General features: G+C 43.8%; 1 long non-coding RNA gene across 1 annotated transcript; it reads right to left on the bottom strand.

Annotated features, from left to right (window-relative positions):
• Window positions 1-6,048: 6,048 nt before the first annotated feature.
• LOC119466955 lies at window positions 6,049-6,945 on the bottom strand. Its single transcript, XR_005195468.1, has 2 exons — window positions 6,772-6,945; window positions 6,049-6,445 (listed from the first exon to the last, which is right to left on the bottom strand). It is a non-coding gene; the product is annotated as an uncharacterized LOC119466955 (long non-coding RNA).
• Between the last annotated feature and the right edge of the window lie 14,078 nt (window positions 6,946-21,023).

Genomic DNA, 21,023 nt, shown 5'->3' with positions numbered 1-21,023 from the left:
CTCTCTCTCTCTCTGTCTCTCTCTCTCTCTCTGTGTGTGTGTGTGTGTGTGTGTGTGTGTGTGTGTGTGTGTGTAAAATAGAACAGACTCACCTGTCTTTGTAACCTGGTAGGTAGAGACTGTGACCCTTCTAAACTCAGTAAACTAATAGAAACCAGTGGCACTCAAGAAAGTGGATAACAGTCTAAAAGCACAGAAGTAGGACCATCTATTAAAAATGGGTGGCAAATTGGCTCAAATCCAGGAAACAGGTGGAGTAGAGAACAGTCAGAAATAAGAAAGTGCTCACCTTATGGATAAGCATTATGGACATTTCAGTCTACCCTATATAAATAACCCATAATGGTGTGATTTTTAAAATGGATACATTTGCTGACAGCATAATTGGAACAGAGGGGATGGTGCACATGGGCAGAAGGGCATTCTGGGCCCGAGTCTTTCCCATTGCACTGGGTCTCAGCTCCCCCTGGATCAGTGCAAAAATATTTTGTCCTGGAGTGAAATATCAGCTTTAGCTTCAGTAGGAAATGTTTCTAAATTTGAACCCCCTTAAATTTTTTGTGGAACATGAAAGAGTATAAATTAATAATAATAAATAGAGAAAGGAAAAGAGAGAAAATTCCTTCTAGAAGTTGAGGGCCCAGTGGATAAGGGCTTCCAACAGTCATCCCAGGATCCATGCAAGAGCAACAGCAAAGCATCTCGTGCAGCTTTCCCCACTAAGGATGGATCCCACAGTTTCTTGGGGTGAGAATCTCTACTCTACAGGTATTACATGTGAAGCTTAGAATGGGGTTGAGGTGAGACAGGAAGGTGGGGAGATAGGAGAGAGAAAGGCATTGAGAAGAATACAGAGATTCCTCTGTAATATTGGAGATAAAGGAAAAATTGGAATACAAGACCTAAATTGGAATACAAGAGACAGGGAGGCACAAAAGGCCTCGTTGGCTGAGAAGAAACAGAGTGCCAACAATGGGAGGCCTGGTAGAATACCCAAGGAGAGGGAGAAAATCACATTTATAAGGCTGGTACCTGTAATAGGGCTTATTTACAGGGAATAGAAAGACACATCCATAAGGAAGGCGGGACTTGTGACAAAAGACAGACATCCTGGGTCTGCTACCTTCTGGGTCTGCAGCACTGGATCATTTGTTGACACCCTCTGAGCCTCAGTTTCCCTTCTGTGAAAAGGCTGCTTCTGGGGGTTGCTGTGATAGTCAAAGGTGAGGAAAACTGATTGTATATAGTGTAACCTGCTTCTTTCTATTTTCTTGAGGAAACATTCATAAGACAAACCTGACTCACACCAGTCTGCCTATTTGCCTGCCTGCCTGCCTGTCTTCTTTCCCTCCTTTCTTCCTTCCTACCTTCCTTCTCTTTCTTTTCTTTTTTCTTTTCTTTTCTTTTCTTTTCCCTTCCCTTCCTTTCTCTCTTCCTTTCTTTTTTCTTTTCTCTTCTTTTCTTTTCTTTTCGCTCTGTTGCCCAGGCTGGAGTGCAGAGGTGCAATCTCTGCTAACTGCAACCTCCACCTCCCAAGCTCAAGCAATTCTCTCACCTCAGCCTCCTGAATAGCTGGGCTTACAGGCATGTGCCACCACACCCAGCTAATTTTTGTATTTTTAGTAGAGACAGAGTTTCACCACGTTGGCCAGGCTGGTCTCGAACTCCTGACCTCAAGTGATCCACCTGCCTTGGCCTCCCAAAGTGCTGGGATTACAGGCGTGAGCCACAAGACCTGGTCTCCAGTCCCGTTTCGGGATGAAATTGTGAGAATACTTTTGTCTTTGATCTAATCGCATGTGATTTCAACAAATGCTTCTATTTCCCAGTGCCTAGTGGTTTGGTTTCACAGTGTCTGCCACCCACATAGCAGTGATGTCTATGGTCTTTGATTGTCATTCTTCCATGGACTCGAGAAACTGTGCAGGTTGGTGCTGGTGAAGAATTTTCATTCAGATGTAGAAACAGTGGGTTCTTCATATATACTTGGCATAGTATTAAGCTAAACATTTGAAATTAAAACCAAGGGAAAAGTGGTATGCCAATAGGCTGTCTGTGCAGATGAGCATAGTTACTATAGGTGGGATTCAGGATTTGACTCTGAGCTTCCTAGCAGCCAAGGCAAAAAGGTAATTGGATTGGATTATTTAATGCTTACCATCTAGAAAAAGAAAGCATGCCAATTCTTTGATTGAAATAAATTCTAAAACTAACATGGTAATAGCTTCAAAAATAGTTCTACAGGGAATGCAGAAATGTATAAGATGAGTTTTTTCCACATATGTGCGTAATTCTAAGGCTTTCATCCATTAGGAAGCTAGAATAATAAAGTCCAGTAGCTTTTTAATGATCCAGCTGCACTTAAGGACAGAACTCAGAACCTGTTGCAGAATCAGTGAAGCATATTCCCATCATTAAGCAGTGTCTAATCCTGGCTGCATGTCAGGATTAGCTATAGAGAAACCTGTGAATCAGAATTTTGGGAGTGGGGCCACTTTCTCTGTTTTCCCTAGAGATGCTGATGCACATCCTTATTTAAGAACAGCTGATAAATTATCTTAGCAAAGGAGTTAAGCAACATACAACTAGAGACCAGATCCTTCCAAAAGATCACAAGCATTTAATGTGGGTTGCTAATCTTTTAAAAAATTTGAACAAATCTGTGGCTTATCCAGATACTTTGAAAACGCACTCGCCTGTATTGATGAGTCCTGGTACCCTCTCTTTCTTTGGTCTCCCAAGCAGGAGATGGTGTGTTTGGGCAGTTCAACACTTGAACATTTTGGCACTGGAAAGGCCATGCTCTTTCATGTCTCAAGCAGTTCGCTCATGCTACTACCCCTACCTGATACCCTCTTTCCCTGTTCACCCCACCCCACCCATCCTCATCCCTCACCTTGCTAACCCCTGCTCATCTTTGTGACCCCACTTAAATGTCATCCCATGCAGGAAGCCTCCCCAAGGACACACACTTGAACAAGGTCTTTCTCCCAGCAGCTCCTTCCTGACCCTCCTGAGGACTGGTAACTTCCTGTTCCATAGTGTTTTCTCCACTCTCCCATAAGGACAGATATTATTTGGTCTTCTTTGCCCTGTATCTCTGATACTCACCATAGAGCTTGGTGTATGATAAATGTCTAATACATATTTGTCAAATGGATGTATAAATATATGGCCTGCCACATTGTATACATGGGGAAACTGAGGATCAGAGAGGCAATCTCCAAAAGTTCAACTGAATGTCAGTTGGAGAACCAGCCTATAGGAATCATGAATATGATAAAAATGTACTGATCCTTTACTATGTTTCTGGCACTCTGCTCCATACTACTCATCCATTATCTAGATCAGTTGTTACCAGATGACTATGGGGTCATTCCTAAAGCCAGGTACCATCTTGATTCTCTCTTTCCCACATCCCCAATCCCCCATCATGTTCTGCCAGCACTTCCCACAAAATACATCCCATATCTGACCTCCTTCACTCCACTATCGTCTAAGCCACTGCCATTGATGGCTTGGACTACTGCAATGCCACAGATGATCTCCCTGCTTCTCCTCTCACCCTCTGCCCCATTTATCTTCCCTACTAGCAGCCAGACAGATCTTACAAATACAAATCAGATCATGTTGCTCTTCTGCTTAAAATCTTCCGACGGCCTTCTACCACACTGCAGTGGCATGCATAGTTCTTACCATGCCTTGAGGCCAGCAGGATCAGCCTCGCCTCACTCTCTGACCTCCTCCACCACTTGCCATACCTCTTCCTTCTCTGCAGCCACACTGGCCGCCTTTCAACTCCACAGCTCGCTGAACTCATCACCCCTGCTCCTCCTTCGGGGCCTGTGCCCAGGCTGTCCTATCTACCTGAAACCCTCTTTCTATGTCCTCACTGCCCAACTGCAGGTATTGGCATAGCTGGCTCATGCTTGTCACTCTTATCTTACTCAAATGTCACTTCTTCAGAAACATCGTCTGTAACCCACCCCAATCCAAACAAGCCCCTTTAGTCATCACCTTATGCTGCTTTTTTCCTTATAGTACCTACACTATGAAAATTTTTCTTGTGCATTTATTAGCTGCTCTGCTTCCTTCTCTAGTGAATGGCTCCTTGAGTTATTTTCAACCCCCAAGACCTCATCTGCGTCATTGTATCCTCCATACCTACAGCATCACTTGCTCCCTCATTATAAATGTTTTTAACTAACAAGTAAACACCCATTTTTCAGATGAGATAACTGACAGTCAGAGGAATTAAGTGAGTTATCCAAGATCACACACTGAAGAAATGGCAGACTGGAATTTGACCATATGCAGCCTTTCTCTGGAAACTTCAATCATTCCTAAAAGTCCAGATACCCTGTCTTTGAGCCCAATGCCCAGTTCTCTCCACCATTCCTGGTTCCTAGAAGGGGAGGACTGAGGACTGAGGACTGGGTGGCTTTTTCCTCCCTGAAGTCTGAGATCCTCAGACAAATTGGGTTTAAGAAAGTGTCTTTCCCCACATGGACTGTAGGAGGCAGGATGCCAGGGTTCCATTTGCTGCTCCTGTAGCCCATCCCCTATTTGAGGACATTCTGGTAGTCCCCACTGTGACATTAGGGGAGCAGCCCTCACACAACCCTGCTCCTGGGCCTCAGATGTAATAAGATTTCCTCCTGCCTGAGAGCCACTGAGGACAGGGTGATGTGTGTGAATGAGACATGACCATACTTTAAGGAGTGCACAGGCTCTGTCTTCAGCATGCAGGGTCTGAGAGCCTTGAAGTCACCATACAGAGAAGCAATGCTGAACATGAACAGGAACACACCTGGGAGGTGAGCTGCAGCAGGAGAGGCGGAGCATCGCCATCCTGCCACACACTGGATTTATGAAGAGGAAAGTCATTTCCCGAGCCTCAGCTTACTCATCTGTAAAATAGTGATAGTAAGCACCAGTGCACAGCCCCCGTATGCTCGTTCTCATTATACTCACTCAGATGATGAAGCCGGGTAGGCAAAGGACAGAAAGGCAAGTCATTGCTGAAGAGACATTTGAAGAAAACATGAGATAATAGGAGTTTGAATAACATTAATGTTCCATTCCCTTGCATGGCACATTGCTTTACAATGCACTTTCAAGTCTATTGTCTCTGGGACTCCTCACCGCCCTCCTATATACACATTGCTATTATCATAATTACTTTCACCTCAAGCAGACAATATCCTCAGGAAAGAAGATATGCAGTCTCAGATATATACATAGTCATGTAGCAAGGGGTAATGGTTTAAAAAAAAAGCTCAGATATTTATAGTAAAGTCTGTTTTTGAATTTGCATTCTCCCATTCCAATCCTTGTTAAAGTCTCTGAACATCAGTTTCCTCCTCTCTAAAATGGGAACAATGGTTTCTGCCCTGCCTACCTACCTCCCAGAACCTTGACCTTATAAGTAAAAGATGAACGCCACAGTGCTATGAGGTGATACTGTCACTTGTCCCACCAGAGGATATCATTGCTTACTCTTCTCACTTTTTTCTGAAGCAGAATTGATCCTCTCTCTGAAAGTGGTGTTTTCTGCCTGCCTTTTAGAATCTGAGAGAAGATTCTAGAAGAATCTGGCCTAGTCTACTAGTCTTGGAGGCATGTGACGTAACTGCAACCTTGAGAAGACATACACGTAAGATATCTGAAGCCTTACAGCCACACACAGAGGGCGCCCTGGGCACCCTACTGAGTCATCACCCATGGGTAACCTCGTCCACTTTTGGAGAGTCTCAGAAGACACAGGGTCACAGACCAGAAAGTATCCAGATAAAAACAGCCTTGCCACAAAGCCAAAGCAGCCCGTGCCCAGGCTGTTAGAGAAAGACTGAGGTTGCCCACATGAGCTGATTTTGCCCATTCTCAGGCTAAATCGTGCAGAACCACTTCTTGTCCACCCATACCTTGTCTGCCCATGAGGTCAAAGGTGCCACCTGTGAACCCAACAGCAAGCGCTCCAGGGCAACCCCAGCCCAGCACACGGTTGTTCCTGACCTCTTCCCACTGGCAACCACTGCACGTCTTGTCCTGCCCAATTCTCCACTTTTTGTTCTGTTTAACAGTTGTGAGAGGAGCCGTGGCCTGCCCTGGGAAGTGTCTGCAGTGAGAGCAGGCACTGAATTGATTTTCAAGATTAATTGTCATCTCCAGCTGGGAAGCAGCTTGCACAGGAACTGAGCAATCTTCCTGGGTTTTCTCCTGCTTCAGAAATCACTTTCTCTGCCAGGTGTCTGATAAGACTGGATTGGTAGGTCCTAGGAGGTCTTTTCCCGGTCACTGAAGGATTAAGTCTTCCAAAATGTGAGCATGAGGAGACATGAAGAGAACCTCTAGTAAGAAGGGCTCACCCTGTAGTTGTAAGTTTCATCTTTGCTGTGTGAACCTAGGCAAACTGCTTAACCTCTCTGAAACTTCAGTTACTCATCTGAAAAAATAGACAATTAACACCTACCTTATTGTGTCCTTGTGAAAATTAAACATAATGTATGCAAAGTGCCTGCCCAGAAAAGCATTCCATAAAATGAGTGATGATGATTATTTAATTCCCCGCTTCCAGTATCTGACCTCACCCAGAGTTGTTTCTTCAAACTGAGTTTATATTTTGCACAGAAACTATATAAATTAATAAGGGAGGCTAAAAGAAAATAAATGAATAAATTTGTTATTTGGCTGAGAAAATTTTGTCACTTCCATAGTCCAAGTTCCTGATGGTTCCATACCTTGGTGGTTCATCTTCTTCATCAAGCTCACCTGCCCATCTCACCTCTAAATGGTCCCCAGACCATTCTGGTGTTGAGAATAGATCCAGTGATTTAGCTTATCCTGTTTCTTGGACCAGTGCCAAAGCTCCTCCTTATTAATGTTCAACCAGTTCTCTCTTAAAGTCTCCTCTGCCTCAGGGGCGCTTCCTCTGGCATGAGATTACTGGTTCCCATGTTAGTTGCCAGACTGCGAGGTCCATCTGTTGAGATCCACTGAATGACCTTGATTATTAGCCATGCTTGCTTGAAATGTCACAATGTACTCACTTCTGTAAGAACCAACTCCCTTGCTACCATCCACAACCCAGCACCCATTGTTTCTCATCTAAAACAGAATCACGCTGGATGCTTGTTAAAGATGCATAGTCCTGGGCTATACCCATGGTACCGAAACAGGATCTCTAAGGGTAAGGCTAAAAGTCTGCCTGTGTAGGAAACCCCAGCTCATTATTGTGCCGATGAAAGGTTGAGAATCACTCCAGGAAAGTAACAGAAAAGACTCTTAAAATTACATAGTCCTCCCTCTGCCTTTATCCATGGAGAGCAGTGTGTAAACATCTGAGTGAGGCAATCCACCATATAGAAGCATTTGCTGTCTGTGAAGGGCCCACGTGTTCAAGAAATTGTAATGAGAAATCTTAGGGCAAAAGACGAGTTCCATATTCAGTTCATCTGTATATCATTTCATGCAGCACAGGGCTGGCCGGCAGATGGTGTGCACTGAATGTTGAGTTTATGTCTATATGTCAACCTCCATCTGATGGGCAAAGCAGGGAAAAGCATTTTATTTTTACTTGAATGTTGCCAAAATGAATTTAGTTTTATAATATTACAGATTACTTGATATCCATGGAGAAAGGTTTTATGTATACATACATACATATTTGGCCAGCAAAAAGAAAGGACGTGCTCTCTCAGACTTATGGTGAAAAGGAAGAAAAGAAAATAATATCGAGGGCCAACTATATGTGCCTAACATTTTCATATATTTTTATACAGATATCTCCTATAATCTTCTAAACTACCTTAGGTATGTGTTATTAGTTCCACCTTCAGATAAAAATTGTAACACAGGCTTTAATCATTTTCCCTATTTCCCTTAGCTACTCAGTGGCAAAGCCCATCTTCAGACTGAAGTCTGGCTGAATTAAAAACTGCACCCTTGCTCTTTATTCTTGGTTTCCTTCTTAGCAAATGTTTGTGTGGCTCTTCATATTTAACAGAGTGTGTCTAAGTAAATCAGGGTCTACTAGGGAACATAAAAGAAATGGACAAATATCTATCTCAGGAGGTTGACCTGGATTTGAAAAGAGATGTGATGTTATGGAAGTTCACAGGAGGTGGCAGTTGGGATTGGCCTGTAAAGATTGCTCTAGGGGAGAGACAGTGAGAGGGCATATCCACTGGCAGGAACTCCTCTATGAATAATCACATAAAGGAGGAAACATCAAGTAATCCAGATTGACTGGAGCAGCAACCAAGGCTTCAGCAGAAGAAGGAAGCATGGCCTTATAATACGGCCACTGGACATAATTTTATTTTTCCCCATCAATACTCTACAGCCCTGGAAATTGGGGGCACAGGAACAGTACAACTTGTTCCAGTGCAGAAGTGGCCAAATGTCAATGATGTAAGGGTTGGCATAAAGTGTCCAACTGTGGCAATGGCTGGCTCTGGAGCTTCAACTGAGCTATAAATCATAGAGAATCACAGAAGGAAGTTGGGATGGACCATGAGAACATGAAGGATGGATGATGAAGAATAGGAGCCTGTAATAAAGGATTTAACAATTTGAATTCTTTCTACTGCAAGGAACAGAAAACTCTGAATCAAATTAGTTTAAATTATAAGGAAATTGATGTGTTAGCCCATATAACAAGAAGTCCATAAGTAAGGCACCACCAGAGAAAGACTGTGAGGGCCCTGCTTCTCTTACAACTGCAGTTTCTGTGCCCTTCTCTATTATATATTGGCTTCATCCTCAGGTCAGTAGCAAAATAGCTACAAGAATTGTAGAGATCACCCCAGAGAGTACATTATCCAGGGGAAATCTGGGACTGTCTCTTTCTTGTGTCTTTTACTAGGAAGAAGGAAATAGTTTCCAAAAGCCCCCCAGCAGACTCCCTCTCATGTCTCATTAGCCTGAAATAGGCTAATGTGCCCATGTCTATACCAAGCACAGCAGAAGGAAGGGGTTTCCGTGATTGACATATCATCTGGGGTAGAATAGATGCTGGGGAGTCAGATGAATGGCCCCTGCAATGGGAAAAAGAGGGAGTCCAGGTGTTCTTCCTAAGCCCTTGGGTGTTTCTCATGCTCCCCTCTTTAAATGCTCCCATCCACTCTGCAGGGACATGCCATTACTTTCTCTTTACAAATCAGAACATAGAGGCTGGGGCAGCAGGCCCCTGCCCAGCGTCCCACATCTCTGCCATGCTCCAAAACCTCTCCTCTATTTATTACTCTGCACTGCAGGTTCTGGAAGAAAAGCGGAAAGACAGAAGCTGTGCCCAGAGAGGGGAATTTTGGTGCTGAATGTCTTACATGTGGCAACTTTTTTTTTTTTTTTAAGTGTTACATGTTTAGTTGGCTTCAATGAAGCCCTCTAGGGCTGAGGACTGTGAGGGCAACAGTTTAAAGCAGCATCAAAAACAAAGAATACTCGAACAGGTAGACTGAGAAGTTTCCCTGGGGCAGAATCCTGTAAATAACCCACTGGATTGCGGAGGGTGGGGCGGGACCTCTGGCGTCTGCTGTGGGTCTTGTGACAAGTCACACACCTTGAGCAGAGGATGAAGGAGCCTGGCTGGGGAGCCGGTCTGCCTAAGTAGGTTGGCTCAGGCATCATTATTTTCTTTCCCTCCTCCTTGTACTTCATACCAAATATGGAAACAGATACCTGCTTAACCATCTGTCTCTAAAGAACTACAGTTCATCCTGTATATGGCAGGAGCCAGATGGGGTGATGTGTTCTTTTTTCCTGGGCATTCATAGAATGGGAAATCTGTGAGCTGGAAGCAACCTGAGTAATCATTTAGTCATTTGCAGGTGAAGAAAAATCAGGAGCCAGGGAAGCCAAGTTAATTGTCCTGGGACAGTAGCAGGGCTGGCCTCAAACCAAGTGTCTTACCTCCCAGGCCAATGCCCTTTCCACTGAACTGAGCTGTTTTTCATCATCTAGTTGACAATAAAAACTGAAAGCAGATGTCTTTTCTCTCTTCCCAAGAGAATCTCAAACACACTGCAGTTGATGTCCAGGGTGGGCAAGCATTCTCCCAGAATCCACACTGAATTTGCTGTTGACTCTTCTCAGAACTAAACATTTTTCATGTCTACCTGGCCCTTTACAGGGCAGGGTCTGCATGGCTGTATTTGACATTTTCCTCTACAGTTACCTTCTGTGTTGTGCCAGCAGCCTTCCCTGGCCTCTAGCAATGTGATACATCGTTGCAGTTTTGCTCTTTAGCCATTTAATCCTGGCTTCATATTAATAACACAAGTCTAAACCATTAGGAATTATTGGGGTTGAAAAGGTGCAGGCAGAAGTGGCCTGGAATGACAGCTGCTCTTTATTTAGGGCAAAGGTGATCATAATTCATAAAGAGCAATGAACTAGTTTTTGGACTGACAGAGTAAGAGTCAAAAGATTGGGAAGATCTGAAGGCTCCCCGATCTTGGATCCTAGAACTTAGAAAAATACAGAGGCTGCTCTGTCATCCTACTTTCATCCCAAGCAGTTGAGCTCTTATCTAGCTTGACTTTGAATCCTAGTGGGTCTTGGTGACCAGAGATGAACTTTTATTGTAGGAGATCACAGAACCAGCTTCCGGGCCTGGTGTACCAGAGGCTAGTATATAGTCAACAGCAGAAAGCAAATGAAATTAGTAAAATCCCATTGCCCACTTGAGAAGACTTACACAATGCTCTTAAAAACATTTGATATTGGGCTCAATGGAAAGGATGGTGGAAGGTTATGGCTATAGTTAGGTTTTCATCTTCTCTAATAGGAACATCAATAATATCTAATACTCCTAAAGTCACTCCTTGTGAAAGCTGTTAAATGTAACTCGACCCACTCCTCTTCTCCTCTCCCCAAAGTTCATCATGTTTTAAGGGTAAAAATCCAAGTAGTATTTGTCCTTTACTCTCAAATAGCATCCTCTTGGGCCTGGATGAGTGTCAGGCAAGCCAGGTGCTTAGGGCACAAAATTTAAGAAAGCACTCACTCTAAGAGTCCTAAAATGCTGTGTGCTAGAGCTCTGACTTGCCTGTTTCCTGCACCATCACCCTCTTGAATACCTGACATGCAGGAGATGGGTGGTGAATATTGGTTTGCAGGATGCTCTCTCTACTACTTGAAATCCTCTGTCTCCCCATCACCTGCAGAAGAAAGTCCAAAGTACTGAATGGGGCCAACACCACCCTCTGTGAGCTGAGCTGGCTCCTGTATCCATTCTAGCCTTAGATACCTTCAGACTCTGCCTTATTTTACACTCCACCAATGCTTAACTCCTTAAGGCCCTCTCCCATGGGGTCCAGCATAGAGTTGATATTCAGTAAAAGATTGTTGAATGAATTGATGTGTGAGTGCAGAAACACTGTTACTACACTGATAGAATGAGTCCACATTATGACTGAGATAGAAGACCTAAGGAAGTGGTCTGGTAGTGTCTAAGTGGGCAGGCTCTGGAGTCAACTGCCTTGTGTGAATCTTATCTTCATCAGGAGCTGTGTCTATCACATCTGATTTTCCCTAAGTTTCGATTACCTCCTTCAAAAACAAAGGAGGGAGGGAGGGAGGGAGGAAACTTGGAAGGGGGAAGGGAGGTGAGAAGGGAGGGAAGAAAGGAAGGGAAGAAAGAGAGAAGGAAGGAAGGAAAGAAAGAATCTACTTCATTGATTGGTGTGCAGATTTTTAAAAAGTAGTTCATGTAAATCCTTAGCAGAACAGCTGACATATATAGTACTCAATAAGTGGTGGTTAATGTTCTTACAAATTGGAAACAAAATCCAATCTTTGAGAAGTATTTGTAAATCTACCGACTGCAGCTGAATTTCAGAAGGTGACAGTGACATAGAGCTAGCACTTAGATGCCTCCAGTCACCCTGAGATGTCCAAGTCCTCTCTTTAACAGGTGCCTGCCAAGACCAAGAAAGAGAGACACATTTCCAGGCTCCAAACTTGCCCTGGAAGAGACCACAGAAGAATAAAGGCACAGAGTCTGGGTTTCCGTGTCTCAGTCACAAGACCCTGCACCAGAATTTGTTACCTCATTACTTAGTGTCTGAGCCTTGAAGAAAACATGTAAATTATGCAGAAAGGCACCATATTGTCGGAGGCAAATGAGACCTTCATTATCCCTGTGTGAGCAGAGCTTAGCCAACAGAGCAGAGAGAAACAGTAAACCCTTCAAGGTCTGGCAGCACAGATGGGTGCTCAAAAAGGTTCCAGGGACCCTCAGAGCAGGGCCAAACACTGTCGTTATTCAAGTGGTTAACACATGGCTAGGCACGTGGTGTGTCCCTAATGATTCTGCTTCTCTGCAGCCTTCTCCAGGGGAAGCTGCTCTTCTGCCTACAATCCTCACCACCACGTTGTTAAAACACACAGCCTGCAACCCAGGGGTTTGTGTTCTCCTGGGTCCCATAATGATTAGCAGGAATGTCCGTTCCTATGGAATTCCAAGACCCTTCTGACTCCATGACCCACTATGCTAGGTTGTACCATTGTCTCCTACCACCAGCCCTCTTACACATGAACTGTATTTAAATTCATCCTCTGTGTTTACTGGAGACCATGGCATCTAGTGCTTGGCACTAAGTAGATATTCATTCAACATTTGCTCAATGTTGGCATCAGTTCACAGTCTTCCTCTCCACCCCCAACCCCTGCTGCCATCTCAGATGCCCTTAAGATCTGTTGAAAGATCCTTCCAGCATCTCATCTTCCAGAATCTCACTTTACCTATTTTCATAGGCTTGTCTTCCATTCCAGGAACTCACATTTATGGCCGCAGTCTGCCCCTGCCAGCATTTACCTCTGAAACCTTGACCTCAAAACATCATCCCTCTGACCACAACCATTTATTCTTTCCCTTCTCCCACTCCTCACAGGCTTGATCCAAATCACCACCACTTTTCTCAAGCCCTGTTCTACACCTCTTCTGTCACTATGCCATTGGTCTCACCTCACATAGTAAATGTCACCACATACAAATTATTATCAGATTCCCTCCAGCTTCTGACCTGGCTATTCACTTCCAAAGTTAACTATATTTCCATCTATTATTATTTCTTCTCTTGTGGTCCCTTAGGAAGAAAAGCTTCTTTTCAAAGCTGATCCTTCCACTCTTGAAACCTGTGATCATCTTGAAATAGTACACATCTCAGCAACCTGTCTCTTTCTTCTATCACTCCACCTCTAAAATTATCTTCTATTTGCCAAACACAGTAAAATTGTGTTTACTAACCTTTGTGTTGATACATCTAAAGCATTTGACAAGTTTGGCCATATCTTTCCACTTAGACCCTATTCTCTGTCTTCTAAACTGCACCCACCCTGAATTTTACTCTTCCTTCTATATTCATCCTTGCATGAAGTTTTCCCTGGATATTTCACCTTTGTTCATTCTTTAAATACAGGTGTTCTTGGGAAATTTGTCCTGAATCCCCTTTTTTTTCCTTGCTATTTACCCACCTGTTGGGTCATGGTACCTACTTACATGGCTTCTACATATCTATGTCCATATCATCACTCCCCCATGAATATCTCCAGCCAAGTCCTCTCCCTTGAGCTTCAAACCCATATATCCAACTACACATGGAAACTACACACAGAAACCTCCACCTTGATGGAGGACCTCGACCTGCTCAAGACCCTATGCAGTCTCTTCCCAAGAACATCTACTTGGCTCCTGAATTTTCCATCTCACCTGTGGCCCCACAACCCATGTAGCTGAGGCTTAGGCATGTGAGGGAATAGACCATGATCTGACATACATAGTGTTTTTCCTTCTGTCACTGAGATTGTCTGAGCAAGGGCTGGGTTTGCTGTGGAACTGACTGCAACAGTTGGCAATAAAGTAGGTGACCATAAAGGGTAAAGAAGCTTTAACCTGAAAAGGAAGTATTTCCAGCTAGGATAAAAGTTATATTGTTATTAAGAAATTGACTGAGAGGTAGGGATCTCTAGGGTCTTGCAAAGAGAAAGAAATAGAAATTGGGAAGCAATCTCTGGCATTTAAGCAGCAGGAGGCTCATGTCATTGAACTACACCAATGAAGCCCCTTCTTTTAAGTTTTATACAGTTTGGAAAATATGCTTTGAGTGCCTGTATATTGAACTCCAGGATAGGATTAGGAAAGAGCAGATTATGGTTAAGTTTTCCACCATTACCATGACCACCTCAATCTTGACCACCTACCAGATGTGACTTGTGAAAAGCAAAGAGAACTTTATGTTTGTCAATACAGATCAAAAGTAGCTAAAGCCAAGGAGACCTACAGAAAAGTCATAGACTAGCAAGACCAACCTTTTGGTCTCTACTTCAAAGGCAGAAGCAGATTTAATGTCTGCCTTTGTCCTATCATAGACATTTCTGTCAATGATTTAAATGTCTGCCTTTGTCCTATTGTAGACATTTCTAGAATGAAGATCACTATTATTTTTGTACTCCATACAAGCCGCAGGTAAGTCAAGAGGCTGAAGTTGCATATGAAGTGCCACACCAACTCTCAAGGCAGGCCAGCCTGAGCACTCTGAAAGCAGCCTCTGAGTATGGCTGGCTGGCCCAGCTGAGGTCCGATTGGCTGAATTGCTTCATGATCTGCTTGATCCAAACTTTAAGCAGTGATGACATTTACAAAAGTGCACGTTGCAGTGACTATTCCTGCTGTGATGTCATGGCAAGAAAATTGCATATGGAACTAAGCGCTTTGCTTTTGATTAAATATCTAGTTCAACAGATTATGCAAATAATATATCCCCAAACACATCTCCAAGTAAAATGGACTGAAAACGTGTGAACCTGTATATTATAGCTTAGGGGTATGAATATCATTTCGTATGTGCAAAGGTGGAAGCAATATCACATTTTAAAGCCACCCTTCCTCCAAGCTGTGGAGCATTTAACTTCAGTCTTCTTGGGGATTTCTACCAGAGTAGGGCAAAATGATTCGTTTATACAGATCAGCCTAAGACAGCCCAACTGCATATGGTCCTTTGGGGTCCATTGCTTCTAGCTGCTTCTGGGGCAAAATGCTATTTATCAAGCCTGGAACCTGGGCAGCCCTTCTCCTCTGATGCCTACCAGGATTGGGGTCCTACTGCTGACCTTTCTGCCTCTACCTGATTACTATAGATCCTTTCTTTGATCTCTCTTTCAGCATTTCCTTTGGTCAGCAGTCTCCCTTGAGGTCAGTAGGCTTCCTCTCCTCAGTGAGCTTAGATTTTGGAAAACAAAAGCCAGAAAGGGAAGTATTTTGCAAGCAACTCCTGGTTTTTATTCTATCATAAACCTCTTTTGAGGTAAGAAGGCACAGAGCCTCCTCTCTGCCTAAATGGTGATGGGGAAGAACAGGACACTAAGAAAAACTATAAGTTTGTATCTCCAAAACTTACTCTGCCATTTAGTTTCCATGGGTGTGCACTCAAGTGCGTGACAGATTGGTTACCTACAGGAAAAGTAAGATGAGATTGTTCAGGGGCCAGCTCTCAGATGGTGTCACAGCCTGCTGTTACCACTACTCCTGATGAAACTGTCAGTTTGCAACAAAAGTAGATGTCCTGCCTTCTATTCCAGGGCAAGATCTGTGTTTTATAGGGGATTTTTCCACATATATTATTTAATCTGAGTTTCTTTAACCCTCTCATGAAAAAGGCTCTATGATCCCATGTCAAACAAGACTAAGACTCTAAGAAGTGAAGCCATCTAGCTGGTATGAGGTACAGCTGGGAAGTGAACCTGTGTCTATCTGACTCCTGGTCTCTGTGCTCCTTGCAGCTGCCTGCACACTGACTGACTCCCTTCCACCTCCCCACACACCCAACAGGGCTGCCCACAGCAAGGCTCAGGCAGCCAGATGGGCATCCTTTCACCTCTTTCCACAGCCCATGAGTCTCTGGCTGTGCTGCTATTTTACATGGGGCCTCCTTTTCCCACCCAAATCCAGCTCAAGGTGACTTCCTCATGACCCACCATCCAGAGGGCTGTGAGCTATGTCTCCCTGTTCTTCTCCAAATTAACCATCCCTCTCTACTGACCCTTACCTCACCTCCCTTGTACTTTAGGATCTATACACATGTCTCATGTCCCCCAATACACTAGAGGCTCTGGGGTGGCATGACCATGTCTAATTTATTGCTATACTCCCAAGAAAAATGGTCTGATACCTAGGAGATACACAATTGTTTGTGGAATGGAAGGATGAACAGACAGATGGGTAAATGAATTAATATATGAAAAAGGGAATAAATGAGTGAATGAACTAATGAAAGTGGAAACCCACAGAGGATGGCAAGAATGCCAAGCAGCCATTATGGAGAGTGATGAGATAGGATTCACTGCAAAGCATGCTGGAGAGAAGAAAGACATTGAGATTAAGATGATTCCAAAATGCAAATATGACTGCAGGTATAGGGAACTGAAAAACACTCTTTAAGTCCCAGTAACCCCATGTTTCACTCTGGACTTACTTTATTAGGAAGAAGTGTACTGGTTTCTGGATCTGCTCACTTTCATAAGGCCCTAGCCCTTCCTCCTGTTCATTAATAAACAGCTACAGGACAATAGCACCATAATGGGTAATAATTCTGATGTGCCCACCATGTACTGGGCATTCTTCCAAGTACCTTATTCAATTCTCACAACAATAATGTGAGACATGGACTGTTACATATCTGATTTCACAGATGAAGAAATGGAGGCTTAGATAAGTCAAATACTTTTCTTAATGTCATGCATTTAATAAATGGCAGAACCAGAATTCAAATCCATGTTATCTGACTTCAGAGCCATCCCTCCTAACCACTCCCCCATCAGGCAGCACATTCCTGTGGCTGGCTGGCTAGGAGAGTAAGTTTCCACTCATTGAGCACTTGCTCAGTGATTCACCAGACGCTCTGTAGACATTCAATCCACAATAGCCTCATGACTGATGGACCAGACCATTTTGATCCCTATTTCACAAACAAGGACACTGTTTGTGTGACCAAGGGATGCCACTAGAAAATGACGAAGCTGGGATTTGAACCCAAGTCGGCTTATTCCAAAACCAATGCTGTTTACCACAGTATACTATATCCCGGAGGACGCACTCATCATTTTCTTTCTCCTTTAATAAATGATCGTGGAGTCCAAGAAACAGACCTGTATTTGAAATCAGGTTATTTCTGTTCCAATCTTGGCTTTTCCACTTGGGTCTGTACCTTGGGCATATCCTTTAACATCTCTGGGCCTCGGTTTCCTCATCCATCAAATGGAGCCAGTCAGGCCACATTACAGAATTATTGTGAGGGTTAAATGAGAAGCTAATGTTGATGAAAGCACTGTGTAACCCTTTTTCTCTATGAGGTAGAAAGAAGTCAATAGATACGATTATACTTCTCCTGGGAGTGAATAAAATGAGTCTCACAGAGATGAAGTGAGTAGTCTAACAATCTCACAGAGAGTCGTTCATTAGAGCAGGAATGAAGCCCAGATGTCCCTAGGCAGAAGTCCATGTGCCTTTTGCGAGGTGGCCAAGGATCATTACTTTGCGCGGGTGAGACTCTGCCAGCCCCACAGCGCTTCTTCAGTTTCAGTGCACGCCATCTTTTCCCCCATCCCACACCTCCTTAGCTCTCACTGGGCCCCTTGACAATCAGGGTAAAAGTCTTCTTCCATCTTTCCTAGGCTTCACTGTAAAATTAAGTGGTCTTATTCTGTTAGAGAGTTCTACCCAGAATGAGTGATGCTGAGAGAAGGCAGCATGAGCCTGGTCAGGCACGCTTGTCAAGAGCTTGAGATGCTCTGCTAATGAATGTCATTTTGAAGCTGGTTGGGATTAAGCCATTATCTGTGTGATCTTCACCTGACCCTTGATGGACCAAAATTCATACATTCCAGTTCTGTGCTTAACTAGGAAGGCTTTACAACTCCTTTCTCCTCTAGAATCTTTTCAATCTCCGGGACCTATTATGCAGCAATTTTGCTTTCTCCAATTTCATTTTCACTTTCAAAGTGAATGTCATTTGTCAGGCAAACCACATATTCTTTGGATCCCTATCTGCTAAATTATTTCTGAACTCGACTTTTTGGGGGCCCCATTCAGGCTGACCTAAATTCTTCTCTGTCTTCTACCATTTCTCCCTTCTCTCTGAAGGCAGCCATCTGTGGCTTCGTTGCCTAAAGAAGCTGTTTCTGGAAGCACTTATCTGTTACCCCAGTTGGAAAGTTATCATTCATATCTAAATTAGCCAGTGTGATCTTTTATCTGAACTCCAGGCAGAGCTGGTCCTTTGTATGAGAACTACCCATCAGGTTTCAGACCCATCTGCAGCATCATTCTCAGATGACTCACTGTGTGACTCTTCAGTGTTTCTAAATGTAAAGATTGTCTCTGTAGCCACTTTTCAAAAGAACTTGACACTTTCACAGTGGTGGTACCTAAATCCCAATTAGGCGGTCTCCTGCCCAAGCTCAGCTCAGAAGCAATGCCCGGCATGGACCCCTGGTCTTTCTGCCCTGCTATTGCCCACTATGGAGAGAATGCCTGATAGAGGGAAACAGTTCCAGAGGAGCAAAGAATGATTTCATAGAATTCACCTTCAGGGTTAGCAGAAAAGAGATTTTGCAGTGAAATTGGATTGTTAACCCATGTCAAAACTGATCTCACAAGAGGGCTGGCAGCCCTGCTCTGCCCAACGCTGGACATACCATGGATAGAGTGTTGGGCTGGAGTTTGAAGTACCCCAAATCCAGAGGACATGACCACATGTCAGTTTTGCAGAGAATAACCACGATCATGAAGAGGCCAAACTGTGTAAAGGATGGTTCAAAGAACTGGAATGTTTAGCCTGGAAAGGAGAGACTTTTGTGGGGATAAGCAGGGTGGGAAATTCTGTCTCAGACTCTTTTTTTATAAATTAGAAACCTGAGACTTAGCACAAACCCAGGGAATAACCAGAGTAAACATTTTAAAGAATAAATGAGATCACTTTGCTGCCTAAAACCATCTAATGACTTCCCCACTGATGTTAGAATAAAGAGCCAGCCCCAAGCCATGGCCTCCAAGACCCCCACATGGAGGCAATGGTCCCTCTGTGTTGGGTAGAGGATCAGCTAAGCTATGCAATCAAGAGACCCCCAGATATGAAGTAGAAGTTTATTTCTCTACCTTGTTACAAATGTCACCACAATTTTCAGACCAGGCTGGGCCTCAAATAAGGCCCAGTTGACAAACACTGTCAGCTGACACTTTAGGAACATGCCAGGAACAAAATAGAGACCCTGGCCTACTTCACATACATGATGAAGAGTAACAAGAGGAGACTGCATCAGAAAAGGGAAGGTGGTGTGTAGCTCAAGTGATGATGAAGCACCTCTTAAAGGAATGAAGTAGAATGCACAGGTGGTATCTACTACATTTAAGTCCTTAAAGACTTTTCTTTTTTTTTTTTTCTTACATAGCTCACTGTAACCTTGGACTCCTAGGCTCAAGAGATCCTCCCACTTCAGTCTCCTGAATAACTAGGACTACAGGTGGATGCCATCACACCTGGCCATTTTTTTATTATTATTTTTTGTGGAGACAGTGAGGGGATAGGATATCTGACCATGTTGCCCAGGCAGGTCTTGAACTCTCCACCTCAAGTGATCCTCCCATCTTGGCCTCCCAAAGTGCTGGGATTACAGGAGTGAGCCACCCCATCTGGCCTGTGAAATTTTATTGTAAATAAAAAAACCACGAATAATGAAAATTAGTCAGAGATGAGTGGGGAAGGGAAGCCAGGCAAGCTTTGCCATCTTTAGAGTGGAGCTTCTGTATGGGTACAGACAGCGCCTCCAAGCGCTTTCACTTTTCAGTGTCTCCTTAAGAGGCTCCTTGGGGCATTCCTTGCCCACCCTATCTAAATGAGCTCACTCAGCATATAATTTTGTCTTAGCTCAGCATCCTGCTTGTTTCTTTCACAGCATTTACCACGATTTATGCTTATTTGTTTGATTTAATTATTTTTATCTATCCTTACTCCCATTCCTACACTGCTAGACTGATAGTCTCCATAAGGGTAGAGAAGGGATCTTATATGCCTCATTCATTACTGTATTAATTATCTGCCACTGCTTAACAATTTACCCCAATACAGAATAGCTTATAATAATAAACATTTATTAGCTCACAGTTTCTATGAGTCGGGAATTTAGAAGCAGCTTTTCTAGATGGCTCTGGATTGGAATCTCTCAACGTGGCAATCAGGATGCCAGCTGGGATGCAGTTATCCGAAGGCACAGCCGGGGTGGAAGGATCCAAAAAGGCTTACTCACTTGGTACTGGTTATCAGTAGAGGTCTCGGCTCCTTTCCACGAGGGGCCTCTCCACGCACTACTTGAGGAGCATCTGCACAACATAGAGGCTGTCGTCTCCCAGAGTGAGTGTTCCAAGAGAAAGTAAGGCAGAAGCCACAGAGTCATTTATGGCCCAGCCATGGAAGTCACACGCTGTTATTTTTGCAATATTCTATTGGTTACGCAGGTCAGCCCTATTCATTGTGAGAGGGGATCACACATGGGTGTGAATATCAGGAAACAGGGATCATTGAGGGCCATCTTGAAAGCTGGCTACCACAACGACTCTCCCTTAGCAGCCAGTGTCACGCTGGCATATGGTAGGTACCTAATATATGTTGGCTCAACGAATGAGTGAAGGGGGACTGCTCAAGTCAACTCAGTATTACCAAGATCAGTAGCTGAAGTCAGCCTTGAAATCAGGTCTTCAGTCTCTTACTTAGTGCTCTCTTCCTATACCACAAAGTCTTCTTTATGACTTCTCCTACATATGCCCCCTTTTCCAATACTCTCTCACAGCCCTATCTTTCCCAGCCTGTACCAGCCTGTACACAACCTGACAATGGCCCATCCAGCAAAATAAAAATAAAACCACCACGCATTACTGAAATATATCTTTGCTTTCATACCTGGAGGAGAGGGCAGGGCCTTGGGAGGGGATGTGAGGGCCTGTCTGATGCTATAAGCAGCATTTGAGA

Source organism: Cebus imitator, unplaced genomic scaffold, assembly GCF_001604975.1.
Source record: "Cebus imitator isolate Cc_AM_T3 unplaced genomic scaffold, Cebus_imitator-1.0 Scaffold244, whole genome shotgun sequence".
Classification (NCBI taxonomy): Eukaryota; Metazoa; Chordata; class Mammalia; order Primates; family Cebidae; genus Cebus; species Cebus imitator.
The sequence above is the reverse complement of the archived record's forward strand: the minus strand, read 5'-3'. Positions and strand labels throughout refer to the sequence as shown.